Source organism: Dermacentor silvarum, chromosome 8 (assembly GCF_013339745.2).
Source record: "Dermacentor silvarum isolate Dsil-2018 chromosome 8, BIME_Dsil_1.4, whole genome shotgun sequence".
Lineage (NCBI taxonomy): Eukaryota > Metazoa > Arthropoda > Arachnida > Ixodida > Ixodidae > Dermacentor > Dermacentor silvarum.
This window is the reverse complement of record NC_051161.1, coordinates 182,418,999-182,440,952: the sequence shown is the minus strand read 5'-3', so window position 1 is coordinate 182,440,952 and position 21,954 is coordinate 182,418,999. Positions and strand designations below refer to the sequence as shown.

General features: G+C 45.1%; 1 pseudogene; it reads right to left on the bottom strand.

The window, feature by feature from the left end:
- Positions 1-12,202: 12,202 nt before the first annotated feature.
- LOC119462614 (uncharacterized) lies at positions 12,203-21,716 on the bottom strand (annotated as a pseudogene).
- Between the last annotated feature and the right edge of the window lie 238 nt (positions 21,717-21,954).

Sequence of the window (21,954 nt, the reverse complement as noted above, 5' to 3'; positions counted from 1 at the left end):
CTTGCTAGTCTTTCCGTTTCTCTCACTATGTACTACTTGATATCGGGGGAAGATGTCCTTAGGCCGGGTGAACAAATTCAGAAACTCATCGGTGCGTCCCCTCTTCTGAGGGAGACGATCAAGAAGTCGAGGAAAAGCGGGCGTTCCCATAACAATTTTGTGTTGTTCGGCAGCAATGGCAGCCACCCACCACGGAGTCCAACAAGGGGACGCTACAGCACTTCACGTGTAAGGCTGCAGGCGCCAGCCGTACATTGCTGCTATAACCTCATATAAAAACCCAAGAGAGGGCACCTACACAAGGTTAACCCAAGCCGCCTATGGAAAGTGTGGAAGTAACAGAAGAGAAGAGGTGACAGGATAGTGAGGACAGAAAAATAGAGAAGAAAAAGATCGGAGAGGGGGACAGGAAAAGGCGACCACCGATTTCCCCCGGGTGGGTCAGTCCGGGGGTGCCGTCTATGTGAAGCAGAGGCCAAAGAGGTGTGTTGCCTCAGCCGGGGGGCCTTAAAGGTCCGAACACCCGGCATCGGCTCAACCCCCAGGATCCCCCTTTCTCCAGACACGGCTAAGCCGCGCACGGCTACACGCGGGAGGGTCCAACCCCCATGTGCTCGGGTACGTGGTGTCGCAACTCGCCAAACGCCTGCTCACGCAGACGCCCCTGCGGGGCATCATAAAGGGAGGGAGGGCGCACATAAAGTATACAGAGAAAACTGTAATAAGGAAAAAAAACTTAGGTAGCAATTACAAAAGACTATAAAAACATGTGAGGTTAAAAAAATACCAAATAAGAATATGATATAATAGCAGTGCAAAAAAATACTGCAAAGATGTAGGACAGGAACAGCCCAAAAATTATAATGAAGAATAAATCCAACGCAATTAAAACTAATCACAGGGAAAACATTGACAATTTTGAAATGTAGCCGTTGCATGAGTGCACTGCAACGGTAATGCAGTGTTTTAGAAGGTAGTTTTAAAAACTGATCTGCAACCACAGCAACTGCTATGGAAAGGGAAAATAGGCAGCTCTCAGGTAACTGTGGGCACCTGCGACTGAAACGCTAGCGCGGCACTTGTTGGCTCTTGGTCCTTGCATGCGGCTTAATGTACCAGTACGAATCACTGATGAAAGTATATCGCGGCTGCTCATAATGGAGAGCGGCGCGTACACTCACGTGCGCAAAAGATGGGTTGTTCGCCTCACGCCACGCAGTCGGAGTTTTCGAAGCAACAACCGTACCATTCGCTTGAATGAAAATAAAAAAAACGCAGGCTAGCTTACCTAACTTCTAGATATCGCGGTTACCGAAGTCTGCAAGTCGTGCGCGACGCCCACGTAGATAAGCATCATTAGGGAACGAGAGTTTCGGCGCCGCATTTCAAACGTGTCTCCAACAGGTATACAAATCCTATTATGGCCGTCGCTAGGCAAACATAACGTTGCAGTCACCGAGATGCACGTGTGCAAAAATGGTAACGACCGCGTACATCAGCATGTGCTACATACATAGCTCGAACAAATACGATACCCAACGCGTAATGAGCGGGTAACAACCGAAATGAAAGAGCAGCAGGCACCTTTGAACGTTCGCCTCACATGCTGCAATGAACAGCCCATGTAATTTCTTAAAATAGTCATATGACGAACTTTTCTCGGTGGTGCAGTCGCAGAGTTGTCTGGGAAGCTCGTGCGCAGTACTCAATGAGCGGGGACTGCAGTGGTTTCGTTGACCAGTTCACTATAACCAAGATGGTTGCAGTGCTATTTCTGGAAAACCGGCGACTGCGCAGATTGGTCGGTGGGATCGGTCTATTGGGAAACGCACCTCTTTTTCAGTCATTGACTCAGTATCTATAGAACAAGCTCCTTGCTTTTTGGCATATATGCTTTTAAGGCATTGAGTGGAAGCCTGCAGCCGACGCGGCCCCTTCTCCGCTGTCTCACATAGTAATTCAACATCTTCAGATGGTGAAAAGAGCCCACCTCAATTTTTTTGCATCACCAACAGATATGTATCCACTCCGTGAAAAGCTTCTATGCACCCCTCACAGCTGTTTGTAGTAGCAATTTTGCTAGCAACAAAGCCTTCAATATAGGGCGCGACAGAGCGAGCAAATGGGGAGAGGCTCTTAGGATAGTCAATCTGGTCTGTGTAATCGTGGTCTTCTGGTTGTAGGATGGCCGACCTTCGCATTTTTGTAAGCTCGGTGGTTGCACACGTTGTAGTAGTGGAGGCAGATGCACCCAGAACTGAAACAATACCTTGTGAACAACTGCCTGAGCTGGGCGATCTCACTTCCGTCTGGACCATTAGAAGCTTGTAAGACGCCACGCTGCACACAATATGGTACTCGCCGAGCGTTCTACCCACCACAATATGGCGGCACTGGCTTCACCTAATAAAATAATAATAGCTTATTATTTCTGGGAAACACAGTACATTCGTCAGGCCTGCCAAAGCCACAGTGGGCTTAACTGGCAGAGCGTACCAGGCAGCATAAAAACTATTACAAGAAGTAGTTTCTTTCTTTCGCTATTTCTAAAGAAAAAAACTAAAAAAGAAAATAAAGAAGGTGGATAAATCCGCATGTAAACGCCGGTACACACAATATAGACACCATTATAATACTTGTACAAACATATAAGACGCACTTATAGACATACAGGGTGTTTCAGCGAACACTTTCAAAAATTCTTAAAGGTTGCCTGTGATAGATAGCACAATTCCAGTTCATGAGCTGGTCTACTCGAAGAGGCGGACATGCACAAGAAATTGAAATGCATAATCGAATAATTAACAAAATGCAATAATTAAGTTTTTAACTAATTACCTGATGGCCCATATTGCAATTTACAAATTGTAGCCGTGGAGTTCGCAACGCGGATCCACTTGGAACGAATTCTCGGGATGACACCAGTTTCGAGATATTAATTCCCGAACTTTGCAGAGAAATGCACTGGCGTTCCAGTTAATTTTGTGCTTCAATGCAAAAAGCGACGTTTTGTTAAGAACCTAACTGGAACGCCAATGCATTTCTCCGCAAAGTTCGGTAATTAATATCTCGAAACTAGCGTCATCCCGAGAATTCGTTCAAAGGCAACGGAAGGAACATATGCGCACTATATACGCACAATAAATGACGTACTACACCAATGGTGCACGAAAGGTCGAAGCTGAATGTTTCGTGACGGTCCACAAGAGTAAGCGAGTTACTAGCTGTAATATATATTTGCTAAAAGGTATTACAATGTGCAAAACAGCTATACGTTCCAAGCCTTGTGCGCAGCAAGAACAAATCTATCGGAACTGAGCACAACTGTGAGCAATTAGGCAGAAAATAATCAGATAGTGGCCGCACCGAGCAACTTCACTGAGTCAGAAACTGACAAGCCACTGCTTCAAAATGCTTGCCTAATAAAGAACAAATAGCAAAACGCACTAATCCTGACTGAATTCATGTGCGGAATTTTTGGATAGGTTGGAATACATATTTTGCCCCGCTTTTAGAACAAGCACCATATATGCTGCTTCCGCCGTTTGGACATCACTTAATCAGCGCCGAAAGCGCTTTTGTATGTTCTCTGAATGTGATCAAAGCGTCGTGTCGTCCACCTAGTCACCGTCTACGATATCTCCGAAAATGGAGGTTTTTTAAGCCGCGCCGGCGTCATACACTTCCATTGTAAACAAGGACGTAACGCAGGCAAGCAATGGACGCGTCACCACGTGATCAAACATGACAGAGCCCACGCGATCGCCGCCAAAAGAGTCAATAAATGTCGGCGTCCACTGACGACGGCTTTCCTAGCGCGTTGCGGGAGATGGGACGCGTCGGCTTCCACGGGCGACGGCGTTGCTAGCGGGTTCCTCAAGACGTGAGCAAGCTCCCGCTGGCTTTCACGTCGGGTAGCTTCTTCCTCGGGAGTATAAGCACTATACATAGTTTGCACGTGACGTCATATCCGCCGCCTGCGCCGACGATCCGCCATTGCTAGACACCTCGCTACTAGCCGCTGGCCCGCTGTATCGCTGCGTTTGTGTTCGGCGCTCGCTTTCACGTGTCAGCGCCGCATCTTTGCTGTCGTCAAAGCTTTGCGATGGCAAAAGTAGGAGCCCTGAATTTTGCCCTTCCTACATGGACGAGCTTGTAGGGCCGACGCGGGTTCGCTACAAAGAAAAGGTCGGAATGTGCGACGGCGTGGACCCTTACCAGCTGCACGTTGGCGTGCGTACCAGTTCACACTCCGAGGTGCTCCCCGCCACGACGTACGTGGATATGATTAATTATCTTGTCCTGTCCACGAGCTACTTGACGTCACGCTGAACGAAATGAAGGCTTACAATTCGCTGGAGGCGCACCATTAGTTCACGAGCGGCTGGATGAGGAATGTTGCAGCGAAGCGCCTATCGTCGGGTCTCACCATCGTCCTCGGCGAGGTGAGTCCATGAAAGCATATGTTTCTTGGCGTGCGGCAGAGAAAGCTATCTCAGTATGTTTTGTGCTCCTCCATTCACGTACAGCTTTCTTGTCACAAAGGTTGACCCATATGCACTTTTTCCCAAGCTTCAAAACGTGTGTTCGCTTCTTTCTACGAGTTTTGGTTTACAGTTCGGTGCATGTCCGTGAATATGCATTTTGTTGCGTTAAATAGAAGTAGTCCTGTATATTGAAAGCATATCCCTATTGAAAATCCCAGCATTGCCCATCATTAATTTTATGCTGGGCATGCTGGCAAACGTGCTGGGAATGCTGGAAAGTGCGCTGGGCATGCTGGAAACCATCCTGGGTATGCTGGGTGAATGGTGGGTGCCATAGATGGTGCTGGGTAGATGCTGGGTGGATGGTGGGATACATACTGGATGACTTGTCCCAATGGTGGGTGTACTGGGTGGATGGTGGTGTACATACTGGGTGACCTGAGCGAATGGTGGGTGAATGATGGGTGCACTGGTCGGATAGTGGGTGAACGGTGGGTGAATGATGGGTGTACTGGTTGAATAGTGGGTGAATGGTGTACGTGCTCGGTGAATGGTGGGTGTACTGGGTGGATGGTGGGAGGTCAATGGGCAGGGTGTTTCAGCAAACACTTTAAAGAATGTTTAAAGGTTGCCCGTGGCAGATAGCACAATCTTAATTCACGAACTGGTCTACTCGAACATGCAGACATTACTTGCAAAAAAATGCTTAATTTCAGCTATATATATATATATATATATATATATATATATAATCAAGTAAAATTCACTAATGAAGTTTTTAACTATACCAGCTCCAGTTGAGCAGCGCAACGCCATAGCCACAAAAATACCGCGACGGGTTTCTAATAACAAAGAATACGCGAGAGAAATATAATTATACCTTTTGTCCCATATTCCAATTTCCAAATTCTAGCCATTGAGTTCACAATTGGCGGATCCACGAATTATCAGGATGACACCAATTTCGAGATATTAATTACCAAACTTTGCGGAGAAAAATATTGGTTGCCTGTGGCAGATAGCACAATTCCAATGCATGATCTGGTCTTCTCGGTAATGTGGACATTACTTGCACAAAAAATTGAAATCTTCTGTTCAAGTATCAGTCACTATTGCAAAAATGCTCTTTTAAAAGGCAAGCCCGGATACTTGATGGCCAAGACTATAGCACTATACACAGGTACTATCGAGCGACATTCCAATGTGAATTTTGTAGTTACTGAATGGGGGCAAGAATTATAAAGAAACATACTTGGTGCATTTGTTCAAAGGCTACTTTTCAATGTTAACAGCCAGCTGAAGATGGAGCAATTGCAGAGAGGTGCATATGGTTTGTTTCTGTATCAGAAATTGTCGTTTTCATTTTGTAGTACGTATTGCATTTAATTGCAAATAAGTGAAGTAATACATAAAGAATAAGTAGTCTTATCAACACAGAGCAGTCATGATGAAAACACCAATAAAAGAAAATGAAACACCTGTTTTACTACAATCATGTAAGGGGTTGAAAGTGAACTTTTTGTATTACATTCCAGAACTTAAAACCGGGGATGTATTGCTGGTAACAGGCCAGCTAATCAATAACAAAGGCAAGGGACAACATAAATGTAGGCACCATACATTTTCTTATGTTGCCTATGCAAAATATGTACAAAAGTGAACCAATAGAATACAAAGCACAATATACATTGCTGAAACATCCTGCAATGACATAAGTAGTGGAAATGACCATAAGTATATCTTAAAGAAAACATTGAAGCAAGTAAAATTCCAATTCGTAGCATCTCCTTTTATACAAGGAAGGTTAAAAACCCAATATACTGGATTAACAAAAAATATTTTTAGGCAAAAGGTGTTTACTTCAAATATACAATGCAGGTGAATCAGGACAGCTGGCCGTCCTGGACAGGTACAGGGTTAGCCCAGTCGAATGTTGGTTTTCTTCACTATACCTCTCATCTCCATGGCCATTAATTAACACAGGCATGTTACGCGGCGCCACAATACATTTTCAACACTTTCTGAGAATAAATTGTTGCACACAAATTGAATGATGGACAGGGATTAGACAATTTCATGCAGGAAGATGCACATTTAGTGCAGACGAGAAGATGCTTAAATGATAGGCTCCATGAACACTATAACAATGTACACAGAACAGTGCATGGGCACTTAAGAGTACTTTGCAGGAATTCTGGGTGTCTGCCAGTATTTGAAAATTGCTCAAAGCTCGCCAAACACAGGAATCAGACGAGAGAGATCACAGAGGCTACTGAGATGAGCCAACTAAGGGTCGAGTGTGTCAGCATCGCCTCATTGGAGTTGTCACAAAAGGAACTTGGTTATCTATGGTGACAGCTACGAAGGAAACAGTGCATCAGTGGTGCTCTGAGACTGTTGTGCATGTCTGAGCATGCTGCACCATTACAATAAATTGTGCTTGTCTTCATCAAATTCCTGTCCGTCATTCAGTTTGTGCATGCACAACTACTCATTATGGATTGCTACCAACTCGCCCAAACCACTACCCTCCTTACTCCTGAGACATTGTTTGTGCACCCCCCCTTGGCAGCACTCAGTAGATGCCACCGACATTAGCAGCTACAGAGACAGTGCAGCCGATGGAGGTGAGGTCACTGGAAAGTACTCCAAAAGAACTTGTTCTTGGGCAAGTTGGTGCTTAGGCTTACTAAACATATTGTTCCTGGTGCAAAGTTGAACATGAAGCAGGTGAACAAAAAAAAGGGACATAGAGAAGCCAAGAACATGTTTTATGATCACTGGAAAATCTTTGCTGCCAACTTGCACACCTCGAATAGGGATCATGTGCTTATCGGCACTGTATTTACCATGGCTTTCGTTGACATGGGCGTAACTCTTTCAGTCATGAGCGTGGTGTTTAAAACTCTTCTTAGATACAAGGACATGTTTTGTTGGGATCAAAGCACAAAATTTTGTAGAGTGACATGTGACTTGTTATATCTGGTTGGTGTCAATGTGGATGTCTCCTTTGGTGGTCAAGTTTTTAACAAGTTTGCTGTTCTTCATTCCACCCATGCTTAGATTCTCGGGATTGATTTCTTGCAGTTGTGTGGTGCTACTTTTGATTGCCAAATGGGAGAACTCTGTATGGGCGAAAGTGTTTCGTCTGTGCTCTTGGAAGACTTGCCGTGTCATGAGTGCTTTGTACACCAGGAAATACAGTAGGGCTCGCTTTATCTGCAATGTGTGATATTGTCTGTTTTTTTCCACTCGCAGCTTATTTGATGATGCAGTGGACACTGTACACGTTAAATGCCTAAAGAAAAATACTTTCGCGATTTACTGTCAGATTTGCTGACATGGCCCATCCTCGCACACGCCTTCTCTAGAAGAGCATTCCTTTTGAGGGCGACAGAGTGCCACTTCTCGTTCCCTAATTAAAATACACCTTTTAATTTTACCATCTAATCTTCACCACTTCGATCTCTCAGCAGCTACAGAAGCTCACACCGATGCGAGTGGTGCTGGCACCACGAACAAAATGTAAGTGATAGCATCCTTTGCTCAAAGAAGAAAAGCACCAGGCATGCAGGGTGGCTCAAGCAGGGATGCAAAAATATTCAAATCTTTTGATTAGCAATTTGCCTATCTCGCTATTTGGTTTTATCCACATATAGTATATATGTGCATGCACACTTCTCTACTAGAAACTTATTTACACCCAACAACAGAAAACTAGATTTTGAAGGATGTCAAAATAGCCAAATTTTCCAACAGAACTATCTTCGCTTTAGAAAAATGGGGACAAGGAGTTGAAAGTTGAATAAAATGACAAACATTAAAATGCTTGGTGTCAAAAAGCAAAATGTGTTTCTGGAAAAAGGGTCTTGTACATAAAGCTGCTTGGAAAGTTCACGGCCTACCCTGTGACACTAAAGTGAAACTAAAGAGATATACTGAATCAGCTCAAAATGATAAGTGTCTTGAAAAGACTAGTTTCATTAATTTGCAGTGACAGCAATCAATAGAAGAGAAAATGTCGAGCGTTTTCTTTTTGAATTTCACACCGAAACGCCACAGCCAGACATCCGTGTGCCATCACGGATCGCAAAGCGTTTGTTCGAAATTACAGCCACTGTAGTTCACTAAATTTAAGGTTCTTAAAATTTCCTAAATTCAGCTAGTCATTGGCTCATTCAGAATACTATGCATCTGTTTTTACTGAAAAAAATTTACAGACTTCAAAATCTATAACTCATATGGCAAGCTGGTGCAAAAATTTGAAGGCAGCATCACCACTTTACATCTTTTCACGCATACACGGCATCTTCTCATGATACGAGTGCTTTTCTTGGTAAGTTGCGACTAAATGAAAGTCCTGCATCTCCCACCAAATTCCTTGACAGGTACGGTAGTCAAATCCGGCATTGTTATTATGGAAGTATGCCTGACATTTGTTATCCATTATGCCTTATTTCAGGTTAGGATACATCAAGCATAAGCACTCTGAACAGCTAAATAGATGTTTCTCTCACATCAGGACTTATTCCGCATGTTGCAGTACAGCATGCCTGTTTTGGCACAGCCTACGTAGATTGAAGTGCTTGACACTGCACTAACATCTTCCACATCTGCTTCGTTAGCGCTGATGCACGCGTTCACAGGAATATGCATTCCATTTGGTGCCCCTTAACACAATACTATGACATGCTCATCGCAATGATGCAATTACGCTCCACTACTGGTCCACTTAGATGATTGGTAAAAATATATTCACATAGCGTTATTTGACAACTACGAAGTTGAAACTGCAATCCTCAAATTAACAGAATCATTAAGTAACAAAAGCAGAGAAGCGCACTTTTTGAACAATTAGCTCTGGTGGCCGCTCTTATAGTCGCCTTCAGTTCTCTCAAGTCACCCTTGCCACTGCCACAATGATCTTTTTCGTGAAGACTACCAAAGTGGTAATGTTGTGCTTTCACATATAATCTTCAAACTCTAATGTAAACATGCACCGAAAGGAACACAGGGTTCAGTTCGTGTTGACTGCAGCCGGAACCATGAAATGCCATTCAATGAACCTCTGGGTTCCATAGAACTGAGTTTGGGAACCCTTGTGATGGAAACATAAGCCAAAGAAATAAGGTGACGGAAACCGAACCCTACACTGCAGCGTGAAGGTTGGATATATTACTGCAACAATACCGCCTAAGTTTCATACGCTGCATCCTCAGTTGTAACATTAACCGCTACCTGGGAAATGTTGGGGCCTGTACTCCATTATTTTTGTTCATTAAAAGATTTCTGAAGGCAGATTTTTGTGCATTTTACATACATTATTCTTTTCTAACCTTTTATTTATAACATATTTAATGCCCAGAGCCACTTGTAAATGTACCTTCGTTAAAATAACAAGCCCTCCTCTGCGCTAGCACTGACTGGCATCAAAAAGCTCTGCAGCCCGTCCTCCCCCCTCTTATTTGTGCAGATGCCACCTCGCATATGTGATGAAGGGGTGGTATGCATATGTGATGAAGGGGTGGTATACATTTGTGATAAGCAGTGAGTAGCTTTACGGAATGCAGTTGCAGTAGAGCGTTCACCTTATGGATCTGCCATTTTGCCGTAGCTTTAGACACTTTGTTTTTGGTAATGAGGAACGGTTATTTACTAACACAGCTAAATTCGTTTTCCTTGTTAGTGTCCCTTTAATCTCTTTCAATCTTATTTGGGAGGTCACAAATGAACATCTTATCTTCTTGCACAAAGTCTATGCATAGACAGCTGTCAACAATTTCATTAGGCAAGAACGCATTCCGTGTTCCATCACATGAAAGGAAGCACTCCTTTATGTGAGGAGAAATGGCACGAATGTCTGCTGTAATCACGGGTCTGCAGATGACAACACAACAGCCTGTCTCTTCGAGCACAATTATCTTTTCAATTCGTGCATAGCACCCAGCATCTGTCCGCACAAAGGTAGTATCCGATTTTGACGGTCTTCTGAATCCAGTGCTATGGAAAACTTGCTTGTTTTGCACAAACCGCTCATATTCCACAGCAGTGGATACAGCACTCCACACCTATCATACACTGCATCTTGCTCTTCAGCGCTCAGCACTATGTTCTTACCTATGCCCAAGAGTGATAGGCCATCCACACGGAAAAAGTTTTTTACGGGTGAATATCCAAGGAAACCATTGCACAACCTTTTTTCTTCAGAAGGTAGAAGTGGACTTTCAAGTACACGCTGTAGCTGCTGAAACATGATGATTCGCTCTATAATTTGGTCCGGAAGGCCCTTTGCTGCAGAAATCTGCCGCAGAATATTGCCATTTCCCCCTTCAAACACGAACGCAGAATGTGCCCAAAGGGGTCCAAGGGAACGGGCGCAGTTTCCAAGGTGGAGGAGGGTATGGACATTATATGTCATGAAGGCCACACCATATAATGCCTCGCACCTCGACACGAAGTTCTTCAGAAGAGACTCTGAAAAGTAAAATAGTATTCAGCCAAGGCCATGACCCAATTTGTTTTTTTTTTTGCATTTTCTTAGGTAAAGTATGCATGAAGGCTTACACATGTACTCTCATGCTGCCCGACATGTAAACAGGCACACAGGGCTTGTGCAAAGACCACAGTGATAATTAGGAGGAATACAGTGCCTTTACAAATTTGAAAATGTAGTCTCTACAGTCTCAACACATGCAACCAGGGCTTTCTTTCCATCTAAGGTTAGGTTATACAGTCGAGCATACATATAAGGGCGCCACTTAAGACAAACGTTCGCTTATAACGAACAAAACCAACCCCCACGACCGTCAAACTATACATTATTTCAATGGCACAAAATTGCATGTACAACGAATGTCTTTGAGCACTGCCGATCGGTTACTGCGAAAGGAGGACGACGTAAACCCGGTGTTGCGATACATGATATAACCACGGCCTCTCACCCTTTTGCACGCGTGGACCGTTTTCCCGAGCCTCCTCGCAGGCGAACTACCCGTTTCGTGCCCCTCTAAAGCGAGCTACCCTCTTCCCGCAGGCACGCCCTCTCCCAGCCGACACGCGCTGCCCTCGTGTGGCTTCCAAGATTGCCCTCCTGCCCGTCCTCGCAAACTCTGCTCCCCTCTTCTCTCTCTCACAACTCCCTCGCATTCACCTGTCTCCGCAGGTGCGCTCCGGCCGGCTAGAAATGATGCGTGCATTCTTAAGCTGACGCCGGCCGGCTGCTGACGTAAGTTCGATTTCACATGTGCGCCATGGGGAAGTTGGCGAAATATAGAATTTCAGTTACCACATTTACTTGCAAATAAAGAAAACTTTAAAAATATTACTAGTTTGTTCTGATGACTTGTTCTTCTGCCATTTGACGCTATAAAGCAGAAATGATGGCTTCGTTTTGGCTACAAGCTACGATGCCCGACTGAATGTTTGGATACTTTTGGGCTATAACATCCTTCCGTTTTGGCTGTGTCACTCCACGACATCTGACATCACTAGTCTCCATGCTTCCTTGCTTGGTTGGTTAAGGCACGTGTACATTTGCTCCATCAATTGCGGCACTTTGTTTGCCCTGTCAGTGTGTGTGTGTGGCGCGAGCGCTTCGTCGTAGTCGCGTTTGAGTCGAGTCCAGGATGGCAGCGGGAGCCTGCTGTGCCTGCCGCGGTCACAAAACGAAAAGTGCTGGACATGGCAACAAAGCGATCAATTTTTACGTAACTACCTCAAGGTGCAAAGAACTGAGAGTTCGTGAAGTACAACATGTCGAAATCAACAATCTCGACAATTCTAAAGAACAAGGAGAAGATCGCCAGCTTCGATGCCGACAACAGAAAGCGCCTGCGGAAGGCCACCTATGCAGACATAGAGGACGCACTGCTCAAGTGTTTTGTTGACGCACGGGCTTGCAACATTCCGATAAGTGGACTAATGATGCTGGACAAAGCCAAGAACTTCGCATTCTTGCTAGATTTTTCTGACTTCTGCCCAGGCAATGGCTGGCTACATTGATTCAAAGTGCAGCATGGGATCATTTTTAAATCGATTGTCGGCGAGGCGGCTTCAGCAAGCTACCAAGACGTTGCCACTTGGCTGGTAGCAAACGGAGCTGTCATTGCAAGCTATGCGGAGCAGGACGTATATAATGCAGACAAAACTGCGTTATTTTATCAGATGCTGCCAGACAAAATGCACGTCATGAAAGGCGACTCATGCGCTGGCGGCAAACACAGTAAAGCGTGCATTACGACACTTCTGTGCACTAATATGGATGGCAGCGACTGGCGTGTGCCCTTTGTGTTCGGATAATCAAAATCAAAGAGGCCGCGTTGCTTTCGGAACTATGTGCCCGTGCACTACAGGCACAATGCGAAGGCGTGGATGATGCATAATTTATTCGCAGAGTGGCTCGGCAAATTGGACTGCAACATGCAGAGGCAAGGCAGGCGCGTGATGCTTGTGCTTGACAACTGCTCAGCGCACCACGTTATGACTTCTCTGACGGCAGTGACTCTACTTTTTCTGCCACCCAATACAACTTCGAAAGTCCAGCCTCTTGATTTAGGCATAATACGTTCCTTTAAAGCATCGTATAGGCCCCGCACTATGGAGCGCTCGCCCATTGCTGTTGACTGCCCAGCCACCAACTTGCCGCATGTTCTACTTTATTCAGCCATTGAGATGGTGAAGGCGGCCTGGGCGGAGGTGATGGCCACTTGCGTGCGCAACTGTTTCTGCAAAGCTGGCTTCGTCGACGCAGAACCTTCCAAAGAGGATCAGTCCGGCGGCGATTTCTGGCAGTGCGTTGACTCCAAGATGGGGAGCCATGACATTGGCTGGAATATTTTATTTCTGTTGACGAAGATGCTGCCATTGCGAAACCATGCACGGACGAGGGCATCGATCGTGAAGTGCGAGCCGAGAGCGACGTGGAGGAATCAGATGACGACGAAACTTCGGAGACAGCGCCCACAAGCACGCCTGTAGCAATGGGCTACATAGAGGGCCTCAGGCAACTGAGGCCCACTGGCTGCATTAGCGACCTTTCGATCTCTTTGCACCTTGCAAAAAAAAATTCTGTAGCGTTATGCATGCCATATGTCATTAAATTGTATTGCCATGTTTTTCCTACGTGTAAGAAGGCTTGCTACATCAGGCGAATGTATATGTTCACTATGCTAACTCTGAGTAAAACAGTGATTAGTATGTTCCATCTTATCTGTCATCTCATCTTCCAGATCCCTGCTATGTGCACATGCTTTTGGCCATACAAGACCTAAAAAATTTAACAGGTTAGCTCACTGCAGTACAACAGGCAGACTGATAGTAAATGTACAGCATGGGGTATCTGCAGGCAGTACCATAAGCTCACATAGGCTTTTGAATTCCAACTTGGCTTGTACGCATGCACTGGCACTTGTTTTAGAATCTTACCAGCTTTGTCAATTTGAAGAATGGTGAGTTCCTCTTGAAGCAGGATATATATACCCTCGCAAAGCTTGGAGAGGTGCCTCCAGTACTCTTGATGAAGAATGTCATTAAGGCAAGGCAAAGCATAGAAGAGGCAGTGTCTCCATTCAGATGCCTTCCAATGGCATCTTTCTTGAACGGACCGTGGCAGTCGTGTGATGCAGTGAGGTGGCTTGATGGACAGCAGCCGTGCATCTATTCGGGAAAGTGCTGATGGTGCACCTGTAAATGTCACCAAACTTAATTATTTTTATCGGTGTCACCCAATAAATCTGGGTCAACAAGTGCTCAAAACAGATCAAAATAAACAGCATTACACGCCCAAAAATTGTCATAAGTCGAATATTTGATTCCGAGGACACATTAAAACCTAGGGCTGAGTTCAGTTAAGGGATACTTTGTAAATTGTATATATATATATATATATATATATATATATATATATATATATATATATATATATATATATTTGGGGGGGGGCATGAGTGAAATGGTTGAAAACATAGATAAAAAAGTATGTCATTCATTGCAGCAGTGCTAGTGTTATGTTAAACAAAAAGCTAAGCAGTGGCGTTGCCAGAATTTTTTTACGAGAGGCAGGGGGCTCCAACTTGACCGGGTATGAGGAGGGAGGGGATCTGGGCAGGCACCATACAAACCCAGCAATTTTTGTGGGTGGTGGGGGGGGGAGGTCACTGCCCAGTGTGCCACCGCCTGGCTACGCTCCTGAAGCTAAGCAGTTAATATGACGGCCTGTTAGGTTGTTCTATTTTGATTTAAAAGTTTTGTAATAGAGTTGCATGTACAAGCAAATATGGCAATCCAGATCGATTGGATATTTTCCAAGGTAGAGTCGCACACCCCCCCCCCCCCATGTGATCCTATACTAACAATTGCCACTGTCTGGAAGATAAAAGTGTGAATGCAGACAAGTGCAAAAAACCTTGCAAAGCGAATTCATTAGGAATAAAATCCTGTGAAATGAAAGCTCACCTACACCACAGCTTGAGTATGCAATGCTGTTAATATACTCACAAACACTGCACCCATATCAACAGACGCCTGCAACGGCAATGAAGACAGGAATACGCCTTTTCAAATGTTAAAGAATTACTTGTAGCCAGGACTACAGCATTGTTATGCACCACAATTGTCCACTGAAGACACCTAAGATGTATCTATGATAATTGTGAACTAGGTAAAGAAGCATCAAATTGATGATGCAAAGTCCAATGACACATGGTCAGGCAATCCCAATTGATTTTGTTTGCTGTGTGAATCCACTTTATTCTACAAGCCAAGCATCTCGTAATTTCACTATGTAAGCAATATAGGCTCCGTACAGTCGAGTTTGCGGCTGCTCTGGCGCCATCTGGCGCAGCGACGCAACAGTGTTGGGAAGTGGGCGCCGCGGCTCGGCCGGCTCGATGAGTGTTCTTTCCCGCGCGCTACATTTAGTCTCGGCCACGGTTGAAGCCGTTTGGCTTTGTTCACCAGCCTCCTAATTTTTTTATACGTCTTGCGACGGTGCATTGGCATGCGCTTCATAGGCAAGCGTCAGAGGTGAAAAAAAAAAAAAAGGCAAGTGGAACCGGTGATACTGCTGCGTAAAGGGCTGTCACAACCACGAAGGCCAGCCCGGGATAAAGTTGTACAGGTTTCCTGGCAAATCTTATGAGATCGAACGGCGAAAGAAATGGGTCGCAGCTGTGAGGAGAGTAAAGTAAGTCAGCTTCTTTGATATTTGTGACAAGGTTTTGTTCTGTAAAGCGTGCTACACATGTGCGTTTCACAGCTCGTTGTGTGACGCCAGCGGCCATGGCCAGCTGCTGAACATTTAAAAGAAATTTGTCACGACTTTGCTGATTTGACGACTGCTTGCCGTTGTCTTAGCATTCGATATGATCAGCATAGCACTGGCATGTGCGATGAGCAATATTTTATTCCAAGGAAGCCTATTTTGAGCTGGCGAGCACTAACTCGACGATCCTCGTTTCGGCCGCTGGCGCTTGAGAGGCGCGGTTTCACATCGTGCGATTTTTCTTGTGATATACATTTGCGATGTATCATTGTAAAAGCAAAGCGCGTATGCAAGGAAAGGAATTCGCATGCGATATCGTATCTCGTGAAAGGGGCCTAATGAGCCTCGATCATTGTACATGATGAAGAACGAACATTCGCGTCATGTAAATTAAGATCGCCTAGTTAATAAATCTCGTTTATCAGCGCAGCAGGTGGCTCCGACTGGGTCCCAAACGAGTCAACGAGGATAGCATGGTCACTGCCACACGATCCAACAATCCGAATCGTTTAGCTCACTCGACATGACTGTGCTGACGACAGCCTACGAGTGAGCGTGTAGCTGCACGCGGTCCAGATCGAGCTGTATGACAATCTAAAGTAACAGTGTGACAGGGGCATCAAATGATAGGCCGCGGCGTACAACGCGCCGGAGCGAAATGAGGCATGCATTGCCAACAGTGAGGCGTCGATTAAAAATCGGTTTCAGGGTGTCAGGTTTCAGGGTGCCAGTTTAGTGACTTCAATTTTAGTATAACAGTAAGCTTTACTCACGTGAAGGATGACGTCGTATACTTGCTTTCCCTGTTGCGAATGGCACTTCGCGTGAACGTCCACGCCGTCTTTCACTCAAGCAACATGCGAAGCAGCGTAGAGCTTGTCTCCGCTGGTTAGCGCTGCACCGTGAAAGTAATCGTCTATTCCTTTAATAGGCCTGAACCCCGCAAAAACTATTTGTGCCATCACAGAGGGCCACGCTTGTACTTTCACGTACACACACGCACAAAAAAAGAAAGCGGATCGCGGATATACGTGCGGCTTTCGGAGGCGTGTATACGTAGTTCCGAAATCTCGCTGTCTTCCCCCCTTCCCAGGTTCGCGCCGCCCGCCACATGCGACGCTGAGCATCGCGCCACCGCTGCTGCGCAGCAGCGCCGCCTGTTCACTGTACGGAGCCTATAATACAAACTAAATGGGAGTGGAAAAGGTTACTTTACCAGAATAGAAACGCTGATCAGAGTTTGAACTTGCTAGAATTGTTTCCGTCAGCTGCTTTGAAACACCTTGTAGGACACAGTGCATATATTCAACGCTGTATCCGTTGACAAGGTCCAGACCTGAACGAAGAGATGTACCTTGTGTTAGTATACATACAACACCAATTTTACTATCACGCTTACGATGAACTTTAACGCATGATCATATGGCCAGATACTCATCCCAGGTTAGATAGTGATGCTGATGGGCACCGTGTTTTTAACTTAACCTGAGAGGGTTCCGCTGGTTTTGTTTCGAACATCGCCCCTTCATGCCTGCTTTTGCGCTCTCTCCTAGGCTTGAAGAAAGCTGTCTAACGAAAATCATCAGAACAGACTGGCAGCCACCTCAGAACTTAATGTTTGGCTTATTGCCCCTCGATGCGCCATCACACAGGTTTCTCCATTGCCATTCTATGCCTACATTTGCCCTTTGTTTTCCAGCATCAGATTGCAATATGACCGTCACAGCTAGCTCACCATTTCTTATGTGATATTTTATCACACAAAAGGAGGCCGTTGTCCTTTCTAGATTGTTTTCATGTGACCAAGATTTTGTGCACATTGTACAATGAAGTCTTTTTGTGTATGAAAAATGCATCAAATACTTCCCAGGCGCTCCACTCAGAATATTTTCTCACAATCAAAGGACCCGTCAAAATCTGAGGACATATTATTGGACAGTAACTTACGGAGACATCACCTTCATTCAGTACACACACACTGATTTGGCTGGTTGAATAAAACTGCTCGAGCCATCAAACTTGCCGTGTACTATGTCTGGCAAAAGTGATAGAATCACTGAAAGTGACTGTCCAAGAATACGTCTTCAGGATGACACTTGCACTTGCTATAATGCATGGTGAGAGTATATCATCTAGCCCTTCAAAACATTTGCATGCTTCGTAAGCTAGCCTTTTATACAACTGCCCATTTGATCAAGAAGACAACTTTGCTGTGACATACAAGATACATATCTTGGTTACACTTCTTTTTTTGCTTCCGCACAAAAAGGAGCCACTCAAGGACCTCCTGTAGCATCCTTTTCATGGTGCAGTGTAGAATGCTTGGGTGATGAAATTGTGCAGTGGAGATTATTTATTTGGTGTGTGATCAAATTGAGGCAGCAGAGATGATTAGGCGGGGGCCGGATGGAGTTGTTAGTATGCCATTTGTGCCATTAATTGTGAAGGAATTGTTCTTGCTGAGCTGGTGACAGCCTTTTTTAGGTGTGCCTACAGCAAGCATATCGAAAAAATTTTTAAATCTTTCGGTTGTGTTCGTGGTTCTTTCCAAGTTTATAGCACCTCATTCTTTTTTCATGGTACTTTAGGCTCATGTTTTATCAGCCTCTATACCATCAAAATTTTTGTGATTGTGGTTGTTTTTGTGCACGCACTGATGTAAACCAGGGGCAGGGGGTGTCCTTTTAACTCCAGTTGTAGGCTAGCACTCGTATAGTCTGTCTTTCCATTTTGCCTTGTATGTCTGGCGCTATTTTAAGCTTCTCACAATTTTGAGTCTGCTTTTGTTTGAACTAATGTCAGGCGAAGACGTTTTAACAAATAACTATGCTATGCACACAAGTCTTCTGCAATGCAACTGCAAGAACCCAATATATGCCCCTTAAAGTTGCTACGTGGCAAGTGAGCTGACAAAATTATATAAATATTCAGTACTATCACATACCATACAAGATCTGATATCTGCCACCGCCATGAATCGTTTTCAGAGAGAGATAACTCTCAGTTTGTCTTCGAATCACATATTTCTTATTATTGAATACAACTGTCACTAAAGGACGTGGTTTATGTTATAGGCTCCGTACAGTCGAGTTTGCGGCTGCTCTGGCGCCATCTGGCGCAGCGATGCAACAGTGTTGGGAAGTGGGCGCCGCAGCTCGGCCGGCTCGATGAGTGCTCTTTCCCGCGCGCTACATTTAGTCTCGGCCACGGTTCAAGCCGTTTTGCTTTGTTCACTAGCCTCCTTAATTTTTTATACGTCTTGCGACGGTGCAATGGCATGCGCTTCATCGGCAAGCGTCGGAGGTGAAAAAAAAAAGGCAAGTGGAACCGGTGATACTGCTGCGTAAAGGGCTGTCACAACCACGAAAGCCAGCCGGTGATAAAGTTGTACAGGTTTCCTGGCAAATCTTATGAGATCGAACGGCGAAAGAAATGGGTTGCAGCTGTGAGGAGAGTAAAGTAAGTCAGCTTCTTTGATATTTGTGACAAGGTTTTGTTCTGTAAAGCGTGCTACACATGTGCGTTTCACAGCTCGTTGTGCGACGCCAGCGGCCATGGCCAGCTGCTGAACATTTAAAAGAAATTTGTCACGACTTTGCTGATTTGACGACTGCTTGCCGTTGTCTTAGCATTCGGTATGATCAGCATAGCACTGGCATGTGCGATGAGCAATATTTTATGCCAAGGAAGCCTATTTTGAGCTGGCGAGCACTAACTCGACGATCCTCGTTTCGGCCGCTGGCGCTTGAGAGGTGCGGTTTCCCATGGTGCGATTTTTCTTGTGATATACATTTGCGATGTATCATTGTAAAAGCAAAGCGCGTATGCAAGGAAAGGAATTCGCATGCGATATCGTATCTCGTGAAAGGGGCCTAATGAGCCTCGATCATTGAACATGATGAAGAACGAACATTCGCGTCATGTAAATTAAGATCGCCTAGTTAATAAATCTCGTTTATCAGCGCAGCAGGTGGCTCCGACTGGGTCCCAAACGAGTCAACGAGGATAGCATGGTCACTGCCACACGATCCAACAATCCGAATCGTTTAGCTCACTCGACATGACTGTGCTGACGACAGCCTACGAGTGAGCGTGTAGCTGCACGCGGTCCAGATCGAGCTGTATGACAATCTAAAGTAACAGTGTGACAGGGGCATCAAATGATAGGCCGCGGCGTACAACGCGCCGGAGCGAAATGAGGCATGCATTGCCAACAGTGAGGCGTCGATTAAAAATCGGTTTCAGGGTGTCACGTTTTCAGGGTGCCAGTTTAGTGACTTCAATTTTAGTACAACACTAAGCTTTATTCACGTGAAGGATGACGTCGTATACTTGCTTTCCCTGTTGCGAATGGCACTTCGCGTGAACGTCCACGCCGTCTTTCACACAAGCAACATGCGAAGCAGCGTAGAGCTTGTCTCCGCTGGTTAACGCTGCACCGTGAAAGTAATCGTTTATTCCTTTAATAGGCCTGAACCCCGCAAAAACTATTTGTGTCATCACAGAGGGCCACGCTTGTACTTTCACGTACACACACGCACAAAAAAAGAAAGCGGATCGCGGATATACGTGCGGCTTTCGGAGGCGTGTATACGTAGTTCCGAAATTTCGCTGTCTTCCCCCCTTCCCAGGTTCGCGCCGCCCGCCACATGCGACGCTGAGCATCGCGCCACCGCTGCTGCGCAGCAGCGCCGCCTGTTCACTGTACGGAGCCTATGGACACGTACAATACAGCAGTGAATCATTTGCACTGCCCATAGCGCAAAAGCAGCAAAGCTGTGAATCCAGGAATCTCTAAGGCCCTCCAGATGCTCTTGTGAATCCAGATGCTCTTCTAAGGCTCTCCAACCGACAGCCTTGACATAACGGAAGTTTGGGTGCTACTGCATGGGCAAATTCGATGGCCATCAAGTCAACATAGTTTCATGAAACCCCCTCGAAATCACTAAAGCCTTCCAGTGGCAGTTGCACCCTCTCATAGCAGCACTTTCGAATAAACATAAAAAATAAATACCTGCTACGAAAACATTCTCTAAAAACTATGAGCAAAAACTGCAAGCGTCCAGGTAAAAATAATTTATATATGCACTAATAGTGTTACAAATGACAGTTCTTTTTGTTGTTTTTGTGTAGCTTTAGTTTGGCAACCAATGTGCCACTCGTTCCATGACATGAAAATGAAACTTGATAGCCATTGAGAAGTGCCGTGTGGCGGTAACACAACTCCTTCAAGTTTGACAGAGTTTAGCAGTTTCAATGACCTTTGACTCAAGGGTCTTTGAGACATGTCCATGTGACTCAGGTACCACTGCAATCAGGAAAATAATTAGGGCATAAATGCTTCTTACCTACCTTTCAAGTTCATCAAGGCTGACGGTCCCTTAAGCCATTGATGGTGTCTTTAAGCCTGCTTGCCAGATGCATCTCACTCTTGACACGGTCTGAAGTTCTCTGTTCCATCGGAGACACCATTGTGTACCGCATGCTCCCTAATGAACATAAAAAAGAGTGCAACAATAACATAAGTGAAAATAACAAAGTAATATTTTGTTACTTACACCTAGATTCCATGTTAGCATGTTTATGCTGTACCATACATTGTGCGCATCTATACGAAATATCTGCATTTTACAAAATGTACCATGTGTATATAACATACTCCATGCGTTATATGCGGCAAGAAAAACCTTCGAATTTAAAAAAATATACATAATAAAGGAACATTTTGGAGACTGATTGAAATACAAAATATTTTACTTACCTTCCCTGTGCTCTCCTGGATTCAGGCACCATGTGCAACCAAAATATCCATTGAAGGTCACCATGTTCTGCACAGATGCCCTTGCAGGTGCATCAACGGAGACACACAATACATAAGGCTTTGATACATGAATGTTGCCTTTGTGAGTCCACTTCACAACCCCTGTGCTGTTCACCTCATTCACGAACTCCTCAAGAAACAGTTGCATTTCTGGGTGCTTTCTGCCGAACCAGAGCCCAGCGAGAACCGGATGCTTAAATCGCAAGTGCGGAGGGAGTTCATTAACAATAAATTGCAGGGGCCACACTGAGGTCTTCGAAGATTTCCATACAGGGCTCCCATCAGTATTTATTGTCAACGTCTTCCCGCAAGGGCACCTTGAGTATCAAGGTGATGGTGCTTGGCGCCACCACGGACCCTTAGCCCCCATACCGAAGCTGTCATCC